Genomic DNA, 17900 nt, shown 5'->3' on the forward strand with positions numbered 1-17900 from the left:
CTGCTGCATATGCAGACGCTAATTGGCTAAGTAGGCATGAAACAGCCACTGAGCCTGTTCTCTGAACTTTCAGATGTTCTGTCAATACCGTATGTGAGAAGTTACTGTGAAGCAAATGTGTCATTTCTGGGGGCAAAATTCTGCCAACCTAGTCAGGATCCGATGATGAGAGGCCTCCATGCCAGTGGCTATATGCAGGATTGTTCATGAATCTAGAGGTGGGCACCATTACACAGGGTAAGGTTGGGCTTGTTAGATTCCCCTATCTTGTTTGTCCTTGGGTAGAGTGCCTTACCACACTTTTAGCCCACCTACATATCTCAAACACCACTACTTTCACCAATGAGAAATCTTTTCTGACCTCCACTGAGCTAATTTACAAAGGCTTCAGGGTCCGGAGAGAGGTGAAGTAGCTGCCTCTGGGGTGACCCCTTCTGATGAACAACTTGCCAATGCTAGCCGCACATTTCTGGAATATTGGGAGTATGTGTGCCTGGTTGGGGTGGATCCTGGTGCCTAAGGGGTAGATTAAAATGGACACGTCCCTATCCTATGGTCTGTGCTAAATTATTGTTCCTATGGCTCTATGTTCACTGGAGATTAATTTCGTCCTTTATGGAACTTCCGTAGTACCAGTAAACCTTGGTTTCTCCTCCTTCCTGTGTTCACTCAGGTCAAATCCTTCTTTTTGCCTGTGTATTTATGTTCCTGTGCCCCCACACATCCTGTTTGCTTTCACCTCTGCAAATTCCACCTTCGGATTCCTCACCACACTTGTCTTCCTACTTGCCAACCTCCTTCTGAATCCCAGCCACGTTGAGTCTGGGGACATACATTCATCAGATACACTGGCTGGCTCATAGTCAGTGTAGATTTTATGTGTGTGTTGAGTGGGGGTGTGTGTTAGTCTTATTATATTCCTTGCATTCCAGACTAAAATAGAAGTTTATGATGAGGGCTTCATACGCGTTTTCTAAACTACTCCCACCCGGATTTAACAGAGCACCAAGTGCCAATAGGTGCTGGATGAATATTTAAGAGGGAGAATTGGGGAGCAGGAAGGGAGGATATGGACAAATTATGGAAAGGTATATTTAGATGCCCTCAATTCCTGGTCAGAGTCACTTGTCTGGGCAGAAAAATGTCCTGTTGTACTGTTGAGGGCTTAACACTCTTTACAGCCACAGCTTTGTCACCACATTCCCTGCCCTAATTTATCCCTCTGTTAATGTCAAAATATGTGCTACAAGAGCCTACTGAATGTAATAGGTGACATCTAGTTGTGGTGCTACAATGAAAAGAAAAAAAACACTCAACCATATGTCCTTTAAGTCAGAGACTGTATCTTACAAATCTTTTAAGTTTTTTATTTTAATTCCAGCGTAGTTAACATACAGTGTTTAGTTGCTGGTGTACGATACACTGATTCAACAATTCCATACCTCACCCAGTGCTCATCTTGACAAGTGCACTCTTTAAACCCTGTCACCTCTTTTACCCATCCCCCCACCCACCTCCCCTCTGGTAACCACCAGTTTGTTCTCTATAGTTAAGTGTTGGTTTCTTGGTTTGTCTCCCCTCTTTTTTCCTTTTGCTTGTTTTGTTCCTTCAATTCCACACATGAGTGAGATCATACGGTATTTGTCTCTCTCTGACTTATCTCACTTAGCATTATACTCTCTAGATCATCCATGCTGTTGCAAATTTCATCCTGCTAAGATCATCCTTGCTGTTGCAAGATTTCATTCTTTTTTTGTGGCTGAATTTTGTGTGTGTGTGTGTGTGTGTGTGTGTGTGTGTGTACACACATGCCACATCTTTATCCATTCATCTATTGATGAACACTTGAGCTGCTTCCATATCTTGGCTATTGTAAATAATGCTGCTATAAACATAGGGGTGCATGTATCCTTTTGAATTCTCATTTTTGTATTTGTTGTCATTACTGGGTTGTATGGTAATTTTTTTTTTTAATGTTTATTTATTTTTGAGAGAGTATGTGTGTGAGAGGCAGGTAGGGGCAGGCAGAGGGGGACAGAGGATCCAAAGCAGGCTCTGCACTGACAACAGAGAGCCTGATGGGGATTTGAACTCACAAACCACAAAATCATGACCTGAGCCGAAGTTGGACGCTCAACTGAGCCACGCAGGTGCCCTACAGTAATTCTATTTTTAATTTTTTGAGGAACCTCCCTGTTTTCCACAATGGCTGCACCAGTTTGCATTCCCACTAACAGTGCACGAGGGTTCTTTTCACTCCGTATCCTCACCAACGCTTGTTGTTTATTGTGTTTTTGATATTAGCCATTCTGACATGTGTGAGGTGGTGTCTCATTGTGGCTTTGATTTGCATTTTCCTGATGATGAGTGATATTGAGCGTTTTTTCATGTGTCTGTTGGCCATCTGGATGTCAACTTCAGAGAAATGTCTGTTCATGTCTTCTGCCCATTATTTAATTGGATTATTTGTTTTTTGGGTGTTGAGTTTTGTAAGTTCTTTATATATTTTGGGTACTAGCCCTTTATCAGATATGTCATTTTCCCATTCAGTTGATTCTCTTTTAATTTTGTTGATTATTTCCTTTGCTGTGCAGAAGCTTATTTTTCATGTAGTCCCAGTAGTTTAGTTTTGCTTTTATTTCCCTCGCCTCAGGAGACCTATGTAGAAAAAGGTTGCTACAGCTGAAGTCAGAGAAATTACTTCTTGTGCTCTCCTCTTGGATTATTATGGTTTCATGTCTCATAGTTATGTCCATAATCCATTTTGAGGGTTTTTTTGTGTATGGTGTAAGAAAGTGGTCCAGTCTCATTCTTTTGCATGTTGCTGTCCAGTTTTCCCAACACCATTTGTTGAAGAGACTGTCTTTTCTCACTGTATATTCATTCCTCTTCTGTCAAAGATTAATTGACCATATAGTTGAGGGTTTACTTCTGGGTTTTCTGTTCTTTGTGAACTTTTGTGCCTTTTGATCTTTGTGCCTTTTTTTTTTTTTTAAATGCCGGGACCATACTGCTTTGATTATTACAACTTTGTAGTAGATCTTGAAATCTGGGATTGCCTCCAGTGTTATTCCTCTTTTTCAAGATTGCTTTGGCTATTTGGGGTCTTTTATGGTACCATATAAATCTTGGGATTGTTTGTTCTAGTTCTGTGAAAAATGCTATTGGCATTAAATCTTACAAATCTGATCACTGTTGACAAAAATGGCTATAAGTATGGACACCATTTTTATAAGCAAAAATGAAATAGCCTGTAGACCATTCATTTGCAAATTTAACAAAAACATTATCTACTTCTCTCTACTTCCACTTTTTTTGTGTGTGTGTGTGCCAGATTTGGTGTTCCCTCCCACCCCCCTGGAGAATAGGTAAGATGAATGTGGAACTTAACCAAAACATGATATCCCAGGAAGTAGATGATTCCTTATAGGAAAAGCCATGGAAGGAGAGTGTTAGTAGATGAACAGACACCAGGGGCTATGGTCTAATGTTTGAAAGCAGCTCCTTTCCTGTTCTGAGTGCAGTGGTGGCCTTGAATGAGAAAAAAACATACCTTGCTTTTTGCTTGACAACTTAATATAAAACTCTTTCCCAGAAGAAATTTCGGTACTGGGCCTTTATAATAAAATTATTGCAGCCATAAAGGTAGTCATGTATCCAAAGCCTAAAGGAAATCAGGATAGGTCTAAAATAACTGTACATTCTTTCATCCTTCTATTTCCTTTGTAGTCTTTATGGGCTTTGTTTGGAGGAACCCAGTGGAATTGCCTTAGGCACAGTCTGGTGTTTTCTTGCATTGCTTAAGCAGAGCATGGCTGATTGGGAACCGTTGATATATGACAGTTGGGAACAATAGCATTTTTGGGAATGAAAATAATTTTTGAAGCCTTACTTTCTCTACTTCTAAAGCATTTTAATAAGTTTGTTCTTTATGACTTCAGGTAAACATGTCAAGTATTCCCTAAAATCTGAATAAGTTCTGTATGCATGAGTTAATGAATTACTTAAAACATCAATCTTGAGATGTAAGAACCTGTCAGGAAAACCCAGACCCTTGATACAGAATGTAATCTTATTCTGTTGGATATACAGCTTCTTTAAAAATCCTGGTTATAAGAGATGATATTTAGAGGAAGTAACTTAAGAGGCAATCGTATTCACTTCTTGAAGTATTTTAGGATCTGCTCTTGGATAAAATTAGATCACTATAGGATATGGATGTACACCACATCCCTTAACCCCTCACAGAATGACTTCAGAATCTGACCTCAGTTTTAGGCCTCTGAGTTTTATGATGAGTTTGTAATACATTAGAGCATTAAGAAACACAGGCCAGCATTTTTGTGGCCATGTTGTTGGTGACATTGTGTTTGGGTAATACAGCAGGGACCTCTATAATTCTTCAGGCAAGAGATGTATCTGTAAAGAACTGCATCTTTTGGGGCGCCTGGGTGGCTCAGTTGGTTAAGCATCCGACTTCGGCTCAAGTCATGATCTCATGGTTTGTGAGTTCGAGCCCCGCATCGGGCTCTGTGCTGACAGCCTGGAGCCTGCTTTGGATTCTGTGTCTCCCTCCCTCACTGCTCCTTCCCAGCTTGCACTCTGTCTCTGTCTCCTTCAAAAATAAATAAACACTAAAAAAAAACCCCAAAACTTAAAAGATTCAGTTCTTTAATTTTTTTTAAGAAACGGGTGTTTTTACTTTTTAATGTGGTACTGTTGTTTGCAAAAATTTCTGTGACTTCCTCTTTGTCTCCGTTTCTGGTACACTTAAAAGCAAGTGTTAGTTTCTTCACAGCAATTATATTTGTTATGGTTAAAAACTTGTGGGTCTTTTTTTTTCTTCTTCAGTTCTTTCACCTCATTTCAGAGGAGAAGGGAAATCTCCCATCTCAAAAATCAGGTTGAAGAAAGTTACAAAGATCATTATCCAAAGGATTTGGTCCCTCATTTTTTTTACAGGGCCGCAGCCTGAGACAGATGAGAGCCATCTGAGAGGCAGCTATAAATAGCTTCTGGGTATTCTTGAAAGTTGGTAGTTTTTCTTCTGCATAAGATTTAGGAACTTTGTAGAAAGGAGTTAATCTTGTCCATTGGGTTAAAGCACAGATAGACGCCAACTTCCTTCTCCTAAAGTTGGCCATGCAAAGGATTGATTTATTATGAATTTGAATTATCCAGCTTACGAATTATCATACTTTGTGACTTTCTTATATCTTTAGTAGCAGAACTTTTTTCTTAAAAAACAATTCATAGGCTAGCTCATTTTGTCCATATCTTTACTACATCTACGTTAGCTCCTTAAGATACCAGGAGCAGGTGAGTTGAAATGTATAAATGGGGAGGAAGTTGAAATCATAGCACAAAGTGGAGAGTGTGGGATTATTATCTATGTTACCTTTGGTAAGCAAATATTGCCTATGTGTAAGCATTTAGCCAGGTAAAATCTCTTCCTTCAAATGGAAGGTGAGGTTCAAACATGACTGAACTCTCAAACTTCTCAGGCTCCACCTCTGCTATGAGAGTAAGGTCCTCTTTCAGCAGGCCACTCTAATGTCGAGCCTTGGGGGTGGGGGGAAGCATTTTTTTGTATTGCTAACACAAGTCTTTCGTTGAGGTTCTTTTTATAGGTGTCTATCTCTTAAGCTATTACCATGCAGCTATGCCTCATTTCACCCAGTAGGTATAACTCTGAAAAGTTGTGAGTATAACTCTTATAAATGAGCTCATATTTTAAGTATTCTAGGAAAACCCTTATTCAAGGGAGCCCTGCTGAGAATCATTTTGTAAAGCGCTGTGCTCAGAGTAGGCACAGGATAGCTACATGGATGGACAGATGAAAAGAAGATCCTTTTATATGACAACCCTTTCATTAGAGCCATTCTCTAAGATTCATTTCCTCCAGAAGCCCTGTCTCCCAAATCAAGTATGGGTGTCCTTGGACCCTGCTCCAGTAATGACCTTTGTATGTTGTACTATGCTAATGTTAATTAAAACAGAGTGTACCCGATGCTTACTGTGAACTTGGCCCTGTGCTAAATATCTCTCATCTGTTAGCTCCTGTGATCCTGGAGGCAGGTCCTATGAGAGGAGGAAACCTCAGTTTAAAGATACTTGCTCATGGCTTGCCATGTTGACATAACTGGTAAATATTGGAGTCTGGTTTCAAATGTGAGTCTGACCCCAAAGCTTCTAGCCCCTGAAGCCATGTGTTTGTAACTTCTGTGTGTGTCCACTAGATGCCAGCTCCCTGAAAACCTGAGCTCTGTTTTGTCCACCTTTGTCCCGCTGTGCCTGGTGTAGAATAGGCTCCCAATGTGGATGAATGGAAAAAGAAAGGCCAAGGTTTTGGTTGGAGGACCTGGGTCTAACTCTGGTTCTGGCACCAGATAAATCATTTGACCTCTCTAGAGCACCACAGAAATTAGCGAAATAATCCTTGCCCTGCCTACATCACAGAGCTATTGTGAGGGTCAGGTGAGAAAAAAGCTTATGGAGGGGCACCTGGGTGGCTCAGTTGGTTAAGCATCTGAGTCTTGATTTTGGCTCAGGTCATGATCTCACAGTTTATGGGTTCAAGCCCCATATTGGGCTCTGTGCTCAGAGCCTGCTTGGGATTCTCTTTCTCCCTTCTCTCTCTGCCTCTCTCCCCCTTTCAAAAATAAGTAAAAATAAATATTTTTTAAAAAGAGAAAAACAAAAGGAAAAAAGTTATGGAAACCACAAGGAGCTATATAGGAAGGATTCATAGACTAATTACCTAATTTACCTATTTTATAAGTTCAAAACTATTCAAGGCTCTAGGGCTCCTGAAAGCACCTGAAATATATTTTTTAATTTTTTAATGTTTACTTATTTTTGAGAGAGAGAGCCCACGTGAGTGGGGAAGGGACAGAGAGAGGGGGAGACACAGAATTTGAAGTGGGCTCCAGGCTCCAAGCTGTTAGTACATGGGTCACTGTGGGGCTCGAACCCACAAGCTGTGAGATCATAACCCAAGCAGAAGTTGGACGCTTAGCTGACTGAGCCATCGAGGCCCCCAAAGCACGTGAAATATTTAAATATTTAGAAAATAATTAAGGAAAGGATAAGGGAACAAAGATTTTGATCAAGCTGGGAGGAGAAAATGCCTTAAGATAATTTAAGGTCTTTTGGTGTGTATACACATATTGGCAGGTGGGCAAACAGTACAGTTACAGCTAGGTGACAATAAGCATCCCAGGTTAGTGGAGCGGATGGGGAGGGTGCTCGGTGGAGCTGGGATGCTATCTTTCCCAAGGAAGTGCCTTCATTGTGCTGCCAAGCCTCAGTTTCCCTATCTGTAAAACGAGATACTCGAACTGAATGACTCCAGGCTCCAGTGATATCTGTCATTCTAAACTTGAGGGTCTAGGGCAGTCCTGCGGGACTGAATGAGTTCTCCAGTTGTGTGGTTGTTTGTGCTGGGTGCCAGCACACGGTGTCTGTGTGCTGTGTCTGGCCTTTCTCCCTGCTGGCAAAAGGGCTGGATAGAACCTCACAGGCTGGGACAGCAGGATCCTTGTGTATCCTTCAAATGTCTTGTAGAACAGTGCTGGGTTCCACAGCTGGTCTGTGCACCACGTCAACTGAGCTTCTCTTCACACCTTTAGTTCTAATGCAGTAGTCGTACTTGGGAGAATGTTTTATTCCCCACCCCCACCCCCCACACCCTTAATCCATCAATTTGAAACTATTAGATTTCCCTTATTTAAAGCAAGTGCATTTTTTTCCCTTGGAGTACAATATAAAAATATTCTTTAAGACTTTATTTCAATCTTAGAACGATTTACTTATATTTTAAAAACGTAGAGTTTTTAGGACTGATAAGAATGTGCCCTGTGATAGCATCTTGTTTTGTAACATTCATTTTCAAGTGCATTGTTCAAGCTCCACGTTGACACTGGCAGGTACACAGAGCAGGAATGACAATCCACGCTTTACAAATGGCCTAAACGGGAAGAAAAGTGCACAAGGGACGTGGCAAGCTGGGTCTCAGGCTTTGTCTCCTTTATCCTGTTGAGGCCCCTTCTCGATGAATACAAAGCCATGTTCATGGACTTGACCCATAGAGGCTCCAGGTCAGTCCCGTGAAGGAAGCAAGCAGGGCAGGTAATGTCCTCATTATAGCTGAGGAAATGAAGTCTCAATAAGTCATACTCCTTGTGCACAAGCCTGTGGCTGTTGACTCTTCTGTCTCCAACCCCCCTCTTCTGACTCTTTGCACTCTATCAGTTGATTTCCATTTCAGCACTTAATGTAAAAGCTTCAGGCAGCGCCTTCATCTCGCCAGCATAAAACACATCATGTTTTAGGGACTCATTGAGGACAATGCTAGTGAGGCAGGAGTCAGGAGAAAGGAGAAAGAAGGAAAAAGACCAAGATCGGCACTTGGATTGCCTGCCTCCTTAACCAACAGTGGGCAGCAACCTTGTGATGGAAAATCTGCTGCTTTGTCTGTAAAACCATACGCTAGCCCCCGACTGCCTGTGTCAGCCTCGACTGCCTGTGTCAGCCTCGTCATGTGTTTAGGGGAAAGTTAGGGACATTTCCACTTTCCCACTAAGTATTTGTGGATCTATCATTACCTGTTCGCATTTATCTGTTGGTGCATATAAAATTAAGACTTCAAAATGGATTCAATTTAAGTTTCCAAATTAATCCACCTTGAATCTGAGGTCTAATATCTGACAAAGTGCAGAAGGCATTGTGATCAGAAAGTCGTTGGAATTAGCTTCCCTTCTGGTCGTAATTGTCAGACAGAAAGCAAACCCCTTTGGAAGGAATCTCCCCTTAATTTCCCCTGGTTTCTTGGCATCTCTGCTCTCCCCTTCTGTTTTCCTGCCTGGAGAGAGCGGCTCTCCCCCCAGGCTTTCTCCTCTGTAGTGTTTGCCCCAGCACCCCTTAGAGCCACCCCACTGGTTGGAATAGAGACCGGGATATAAGCTTCAGGTATTTCAATAGTCAAAGTAAATTTTTATTTGGTGCATTTTTTTTTTAATCTTTGTGTATTTCTGAGGAAAAGAGGTTGAATTTCGAATTGCTATCATCACAGTTTTAGAGCTAAAAATGTTTGTGTTCAAGATCAATAAGTAGAGCTTTTTTGAGGGAGAGAGCTCTGTGTGCAAAGAGCTGCATCTGCCAAGCCGGCTTCATAACTTAACATTGAGTGCTGGAAAAATCCTTTGTGACGACTTTATATATGGCCTCGCATTCTTGTTCTTACGCGTAATGCTGATTAAACTGTTCTTACAAAATCTCAAGACTGCCTCTCCAGGCACGTATGTTAGTGGTTCTCTGGGAACACCCAGAGATCTCCCTGACAGTTCGTAGGCTGTGTACTCATCCTTCTTATTTATCTTATCTGCTCAAAAAGGCTGTGGAGAGAGACCAGTGTTCCCCTGTGCCAGCCATCATATTTTAAGAACAGGATAAAAATTGCTGGAGAAAGATGAGAAAGTAGAGACGATTGATCTGTACTCAGTTTGGTTCCCTGGCACTTTCTCTCAAGTTTAGTTTCATTTACCTCTGGTTAAGGAGTGCTTTAGACTAGTTTGGATATGAAAAATCTTAGTAATTGTTTTAGCATTCTTTAACAAAAATGCATCGTACTTAGTCTAGATTAATCTGAGAATAAAATGCCATGTTGCCTTGCCTTGGGTCTATTGTCAAAGAAATCTAATAGCAAAGCCCAGACATCTGGTGGTTTTGAGCCCCTCTTAACCTGCCATTTCATATGCAGCTTTTATTACGTAATCTTTTGATCTGGTGGTAGTGGTGATGTATGTACTCTTTTATGGAGCCCAAGAACGATTTTTATCATTGCCTCTGTGTGAAACCCGACGTAGTTTTCTCATCCTGGTGGCTTGCACAGTGCCTGGTTGTGTGGTTGAATATTGGTTGCCGAGTTGCTTTGTTAAAGCCACAAACTTTGGAAGTGAAATCATCACACCAAGCGATCCGGCTTATGTCGACTCTTCTGTAAATAGTACGCGCTGGGGGAGTATTCTCTGGCCCCCGGGGAAGGTCAGCAAAGTGGTTGTGAGACAGAGTAATCTGGTCTGGGTCGTGCTGAAAGCTCTTATTGATATGGGATTAGTCTCGGTGGAGACAACGCGCTGTCACATGGGCATCACTGCAATTGAGTGGAGTGAGGTGGGAGGCCAGTGGGGGGAAGGGGACGCTGCTGAGTCACTGAGTTCATTAAAAGGCTACTGCACGGGCGGGCAGCAAGGCCAATCCCTGGACTGTGCCGCCACCACACCCACACCTCTGGGTTGGTGAAGACTCCACTCCACGCCAGGCGAGGAGAATAGCAGCCCTTGACAAGGTAGGAACCTGAGAAGCTTATCTCTCTCCCAGGCCCCAGGTACACACAGCTGAGAGCCCCTGGGCAGATCCATGGGCGTGGAAGAGTGAGGCCCCAGCTGGAACATAGGACCTCAGCCTCTGGTCCTGAGTGCGGGCTTCTCTGTGCAGATGCAAAGGGGGTTGGCCACCAGAAGATCGCCTGTCTTGGTGGCTCAGAAATTCTGAAAGGGAAGAGAGGAAATTGTATATATGTTACGAGTAGCCAGCAGTCACAAATACTATTTCTCCAGATTGGGCATCATTTAAGGTCCCGTTTAAAGTTGGCAGTGAGCAGGCGTTGTTGGTGTGGGTGAGAAAAACAGGGTTAAGGATGTTAAGTCACTGTTCTTTCATGGGCTCCATATAGTTAGTCTGGAGCTTCTATGCTACTACAAAAAGTGCAAAAATGGCCAATTTTTGTCTGTATTGGGACTGGGGTTATGGGAAATGGAGAGTATTTGGGGTGGGGGGCAATGGGGACAGAAGTCCTGAAGTCTCATCTCTCTAGGAAAGGAGGGTAGTTTTCTGGTCTTTGCCTTAAGTTTTGTCCCCAGCCTTAGACGGCAGCACTCGGTGTATATGAGGGCGTGCTGCGGGCTAGGTGGACAAGGCATGTGTGTTTGTGTGTCTCCACCACAGACACTGTAGATACATCTGAATGACTATTAATAAGTGAACATGACCAAAAAAAGGAACTATAGAGATGAATCTGTGGACCAGTTCTGTGTGTACATTGTCAATAAAAATTGAAAATTGATGGTGGCTGCAGAACACCTTACAAGGTAACCTCTGAATGACAGAACTCTCCACTGTAGGTTATGAGTCCTGGGGAATTCATTTGGGCAAATCTTGATTGAAAAAATGGCTGCTTGGACTAGACGAATCCTTTTTTTTTTTTTTTTTTTTTTTTTTTTTTTTTTTTTTAAAGTAAGAAGTCATTTCTTCCTGAAGCTCCCTGTGCTTTCAGGTGGAAGATAGAGGTTGCTTTATTTTTTAAATTTCTTCTCCAGCTCTCCCCTTTTTCCCCCCTCTTGCAGAGCTGAACATTGAGTTCTATTCATCTCAATTTGTTCAGAGGTGTCCAAGGCAAGGAAGGCAGACAGCAGATGTTTGGTGGCTTCAGTAAATGGGGGATATTAGTAATGGAGGATAGAGGTTGTACAGGGTCAGGGAAGAAGGAAAGCTTGTTTTGGTGCAAGAAAAGTTTGCTGTTTAATTGGTTGTGTTGGCAGCCAGTAAGGATTGGGCAGGAAAGAGTGCAAAGATGAAGAGAACAGGGTGTATGTGTGTTGGGGGGTGGGGAGTCCATTCCTTGCCCCTGTCACCTCTTTCCTGGCTGGCGTGAGTGTAGCCTGTCTGATGGCATGTTGCTTGGATGGCCCGTCAGGAAACCACTTCATTCCTGGCTCCCCTGGTCTCAATTAGCTTGAGTGTAAAAACTGGGTTGGTTTAATCTGTCCCTCTAGCAGAATAAGACTTTCCCTTTTTAAAGAGAAAGGAATGTGTGTCTTGGGCATTAATGAACCTCTATTAAACTAACCTTCCTGCGTAATTAAATTACTCACTTTGAAGTGAAGGAGCACCTAAAAATGTTGAAGTATGATCCAGAATAGAGTTGAAATATTTTTTTTTCAAATTTTAATAAAAGTTCAAAAAAAGGAGAATGTCAAAAGCATCAACTCAAATAGAAGACGTTTGTTTAACAACACTCATAACTGGGGAGAAAAACAAAAGCTAATCGGTTCTTGGATTTTGTAAGTCACCAGCAAGGAGCCACAGATGCAGTTTCATTTAACTTGGAGCTCTTGATTTATGGAGGGGCGTGGGACGCTAGATTGCAACGGGCCAGTCATTTCTAACTCTAGATCTGAGCATATGTAACGGAAGATGAATTTTGGAGGGATAGATCAGAAGCTTTTTCCCACGTGTAGTGGTTAAAATGAGAATTGAAATGTTTGATCTCAACCTGCCATACTCCAGGTGACCTGTCAATGACCCAGTGCAGAAAATTAGCCTCCCATCAACTGCATGGTCAAGTTGGTTTGTGTTGAAGAAATGCAAATATATTTAAAGATTGAACCTGATAAAAGTCATCTCCCTCTCCTGGGTTTATGGAGGACAGCGCTAGTTCCCCGCCAGCTAAGAGGTCTTCATACCTCACCCCTGGACACATCTGACACATCCAGATAGCTCTGGGGGTGCTGTCTAGCTTCACACCCCTTCATTGCTCAGTCTTTGAAATTCTGCTTTGTTTCTGGGAATTGACCCTCTTGCTGATGAGGTTGGATAGATTTTTTTTTTCTTAAGTTTTATCTAAAATTGCTGTATATTTGAAATAAGTAAGGGGCTTTCTGTGTCAGCTCAGTCTGCTTTATAGACCCAACGTCTAAACTTAAGTGGGCTGGGAAGTTGAAGATGGTAGAACATTTCTCTAAGTTGAACCAGTAAGTGTTAGTGTTGGAAGGAACCCTATTAGCCCCTCCTTTGTACAGTGTTCTAGTGGGGAGTGGATCTGTGGACATGTAGGCAGTGATGTATTCTTAGAACAAGTGGTTCCACTGTGAAGTTGTCATCTTGACACACGGCTGCTTTCCTATGCGCTTCTGGATGGCTTTCTTTGAACAAGATGCCCCTTCCTATTCTGTTGCTTCCACCAAGGCTATATTCGTATGAGATCACCTTTCCTTCATATATTCAGGTTCATGGTGTTTATTACCCATAGTCCATGCATTTATGATGGCATTCCAGCTCCCTTTTATTCTTTCCTATTGGGTTTGAATCCCCTGTTATTCTATCTTCCTTCCTTCCTTCCTCTGTAGCTAGGTTTTAAGTTTCACCTAAGCGTCTTTCTCCACTTCCCATATTTCACATTAAAATTTGTTCACTGGGTCAATTTGTCATTGCAAATTTCTTTTCACTCGAGCTTGGGAGGTACCCTTTTCCCCCGTTAGGGGTCTTTATTCTAGTGCCTTATACATTGCCTAAAATATAAAAATCCTGTTGGGCATCATCACAAATGTTGTTACAATCCATGTCCACTTTATCTTGAAAATCAATGACCTTCACCTGAAAGAAGCCAGGAAACTACCTCCCTTCGGTTTCAGGACTGTCCTCAGAAAGTTCAGGAAGTTTTAATGGTTGTTCCTGAATAAAAAAGCAGATGAGGAGAAGAGAGGGTGGGATCAGCATTGGCAAGATGTCGCATCCTTCTCTGTACCATTTATCATTTTCTTCAGGAAGTCTGCACCTTTGGGGAGTAATGATCTCATCCATGAGGGTCTCCAGCAGCTTCCCCCTCTTCCCCTGCAGTGGCCCTGAGACTCCTTTGTGCTCCATGGATGCAGTCCCTGCTGCCAGGCTGGGGCTTCCCTGCTTAACCCGTAGCCTGTTTGTGACTTGTGTTAGATAATGAATCCTTTCAGGAAACCTGAAAGCTGCAAACCTTCCTCCCAGAGGAAATACACACATGTTCAATTTGTGTCCAGTTTCAGGGGATTTGGCAGATCCTGACCAAGGTGTGTGAACTCCAGGTGAAGGATCCTTTGCATAAGCCATACACATGGTGGCTTTGAAACTTGGCAATTTATTTTTACTACAGTCTGTGTTACAGATCGTCTGATCTGCATGTTGTGTGGTTTCGTTTATTATTTACTTTCAGCCCCGGGTACACAGAATAGGGCTAATCATAGTTCATGTCGTCCTTTTTACTGGTCCACACAGGGCCCTCTTGCATCACTTTTATTTCTGTGTAACAACTAACACTTGTGAGCCCACCCCCAGCTCAGAAACTAAAACCTGACCGTATTTACCTCCACCTGTGTCGTCCTACCAACCCAAGCCAGTGTCACCTCTCTCCTGAATCTTACACCAATTGTTGACTTGCTTTCTTCAGAAATAATTTTGTCATGTATGTACGTTTCTAAAGGGTCAGCAGGGATACAGTTTTAGTTCCTAATTCCTCTCAAGAAACCTAGGAGTTCTCTGAGGTTTTTTATTATAATATTTTGAATATATTTTAATTTTTAAAAGAATTTAAGTATTATATACTTTAATATTTATTTTAAAATACCCGAGCACCTACTAGGTGTTAGATACTGAACGGCAGGGGAAGGTGGAAGAAGATGCCAAAACCCTTTACGCTCAAATAATTACACCAGCAGAGACACAAACAAATTGAATCACCTTCTCTGGGTGATACCATTTCTGTATGGTAAGAGACCCGTTTTAAGTCAGATGTACACATATTATGAACAAGGAAACCCACAGTGCCCCTACTTCCCCTGGGTCTGAACCTGTATCGGCTCACGGTGCAGCCAGCAGCCCCCACTTTCCTCCTTAGACCTGTGCTGTGCCGCCAACTCACACGGCATTTGGTGATGCACCTTCCTCTTCTCACATGACTCTCCTTCCCACCTTGGTTTACAGAAGGCAGCATAGTGTGGTATGAAGACCACAGGACTCAGTATCTGTGGCCTTGGGTTCAGGTCCTGACTTCCCAGGTGGTCTGTGTTGAGCAGATTACTTAGTGCCCTCTCCTGTCTTCCCTTGAGGGCAAAGCGACGATGGTGATAACTCCCTCATAAGGTGCTATGAGGATTGAATGACCCAAATGCCCATATTTCATTAGTCCATGAAATAAAGTGCTTTAGTACATAGTATTCAGTAAGTTCTCAATATTTGATGCCACTTCTAATTGGTTTGGGCTGCCATGGCCCAAGAAATAGGAAGTGAAAATGAAAGAGATGGGTTCTGTCACCTGTAGTCTGAGATATCAGACTTCCTGGGTGCTAGAAGGGGTCTAATAAGAGCTTCTTTTAGTAAGAAAGGAGCCTGTCAGGGTGACCTCTGGCCCAGGACAACGTTTCTCACTTCAAAAAGTCTAAAGTCCTGTTTCCATGCTATTAACACAGGCTGCCATTTCCTGTTCCTGTTACTACACAGACATGTTATGTGTTCAGAACTAAGGTCCAAGCTTTCTGAGGGCAAAGACTGTGTCTTTTATTGTCCATGTTACATGCAAGATGACACCCTTAATAAGTAGTTGGAAAGAAAATCAGTAGAGGTTCTAGATCACTGGACCCGTTGAAACCTGGAGCCCTAGACATGCTTCTATTTACCCACAGATTTAAAAAAAAATTTTTTTTTAATGTTTATTTATTTTTGAGAGAGACAGAGACAGAACATGAGTAGGGTAGGGGCAGAGAGAGAGAGGGAGACACAGAATCCTAAGCAGGCTCCAGGCCCTGAGCTGTCAGCACAGAGCCCTACGTGGGGCTCAAACTCACAGACCGCGAGATCATGGCCTGAGCCGAAGTCGGATGCCCAACCGACTGGGCCACCCAGGCTCCCCCAGAGATTTTTTTTTTACTAGCATTGGGAAATAGCCCTTTCACATCAAAATATTTCATTTAAAAATCCAGATTTTTGGATTTTCTTAAAAAATTGTCTAGCAACATGGGGTCCACATTCCCATCTGGCAATGAATGCTGGTGTTGAGAAGCACATGCCCAGTAGTAAGCAGGGCATGCCTGTCCAGTTTGTCACGGACGCCCCTGCTCTATCACGTTCACCCAGCCTGCTTCCCTCGTGTCTCATCTGTCTCTCCTCCTGGGAATGGAGTTTGTTGCCTGTCCGCAGCGTGTTATGAGAGCCTGATACCAGGAAGGAGGGTGAGTTGTCCATTCAGTGCTGCTTCTAAGACCTGGCACTGGGTCCTGGGGGAGGGCGAAGGAGATGGGAATGAAGAACAGGATTAGTTCATGTATATCACCGATAGGTATACCCATAGTAGGACAGTGGTCCACGTTTGGGTGCGACCACTGTAGAAGGTGACAGGCGCCAGGTGAGTGGTGGAAACAGAATTGAACGGAGTGGTGTGTAATTTTGCGTGAGCTGCTTGGGGCGGGGGTCTCAGGAATGAGACTTTGCTCTTGAGGGATAATATTTCAACATCTAGAGGGGAAAATGGCCTTCTCCCTGGAGGGAGTGACGTATGCAGGAAAAAACAGCTGTGACATGACCAGTTTGACCCACACATGGAGGAGCAGAGGGAGCTGGAAAGGGAGGAGGGGTCAGACAAGGGACCTTGAAGGCCAGACAGTGGCATTTGGAAATAGGCACTAGGAAGCTGCCAGAGATTTTTGAGAGTATTGTGATCAAAGGAGCTTGAGAAATGAACATTGATTCTTTTCAACTGCCAGCAAACATCGCAGGGTCAGAAATGGCTGTTAACATGTTTGCCTGACTGGCCCTTGTACCCTCTATTCCTGCTTTTTCTTGAAAACCATGTCTTCACGCGGTGCTCCAATGATGTGGGAAGGGTCCCGTTTCCTTCCGGCCTGTGGCTTCTTTCAGGTTGGCAGAGCCCCAGTGACCCCAGGCCCAGAAACAAGTGATAAATTTCACATGCAGTTTTAAGTACATCAAAGGGGGGTGGTGATAATTGGAAAGGAGTTTACCTGTCTCTAATAAAGAGATTGGAAACATGTTTGGGGCTGCTCTAGGTGATGTCACGCCTATTCGGACAGTCGTCTGTGTCTGGCTCCAACCAGACTGTGGGTTCCGTTCTCTAAGTGGGACTAGCTGGGATCTGATGGTTATAATCCGCTGCCTGACGGCAAGTGCTGGCTGAGATGCTCTGTCTTCTCCAGTGATGGTGAGAAGTGCCGCAGCTGAGTAATTACTGATTGACATCCGCACAAGTCTGCCGCTGTCCTCACGCCAAATGAGACCCACCTGCCATGTTGGAGCTGGCTTATTCTGCTCCCGTTGATGAATGCTTGGCTGTGTCTAGTCCATTCTGTGCCCTCAGAAAGCCTATGGTGCAGTCGCCATTAGAAACGCATACAGATGCTTCTTAGCTGGGATGATCTGGTTTCACTCGGAGTTAACGTCACTGCTTCCAGAGATGACACTGCCAGCCTGGCTGGAGTGTCCCCACAGAAAGCACAGAAGTGAGGCCTGCCCTTGGAGCTGCAGGGGTGCACTCTCCTTTGTTGACTTGGTGACAATTTGAGGTTTGGTTTATTTTGTTGGCTTTTTGCGCTGCATCTAAACTCGTTTCACAACGGGTCCTTGAGAAATGATTGTTGATAAAGGAGTTCGAGATTGCAGAGCTCTTCCTTGTGAGCGGAGTGGTGATCACATAGCAACCATGTGGCATCAGGAGGCCTTTCAAATCGTGTCCAGTTATTTTCTCTTCTATGGGGCTCTGCTGGACTTGTTTAACCCATTTATTCAACGTAAGTGTCTTGAGTGTGTTTTGTGTGCACTAAGCATCAGGCAAAGCTGTGGAGGTGTCAGAGTGAGTAACAGACAAGTTAACACCATGCATGCCTGCTGGGTGCCCTGATTGCTGTGACAGATGATAGGCAGAATCATTGACTTGTCAGGTGCAACCATTTCTTTTTCCCTTAGCCATAAAACTAGAAATGTGATGGTTGTCACTTCATGTGCTTGGGTGACAAAGTGAGTTCTCTGGACGCTGGTTAATTTTACCAAAGTGCTATTTCTGTAGTTTGTGCAACTGCCAC

At 43.2% G+C, this 17900-nt stretch overlaps 1 protein-coding gene across 3 annotated transcripts in view; it reads left to right on the forward strand.

Annotated features, from left to right (window-relative positions):
* MCC (MCC regulator of WNT signaling pathway) overlaps positions 1–17900 on the forward strand; it is a 428047-nt gene that overhangs the window by 252321 nt on the left and 157826 nt on the right. Inside the window, exon 1 of one of the 3 annotated variants that reach the window (XM_053907123.1) lies at positions 10228–10348. The exons of the other annotated variants lie outside the window; for them this stretch is intronic. The gene's annotated coding sequence lies outside the window, so the exon portion shown is untranslated. Of the gene's footprint in view, positions 1–10227; positions 10349–17900 lie in introns of those variants that run through there. 3 annotated transcript variants of the gene reach the window in all.

The sequence above is a fragment of the Panthera pardus genome, unplaced genomic scaffold, assembly GCF_024362965.1.
Source record: "Panthera pardus isolate Hobbes unplaced genomic scaffold, ASM2436296v1 HiC_scaffold_2, whole genome shotgun sequence".
NCBI lineage: Eukaryota > Metazoa > Chordata > Mammalia > Carnivora > Felidae > Panthera > Panthera pardus.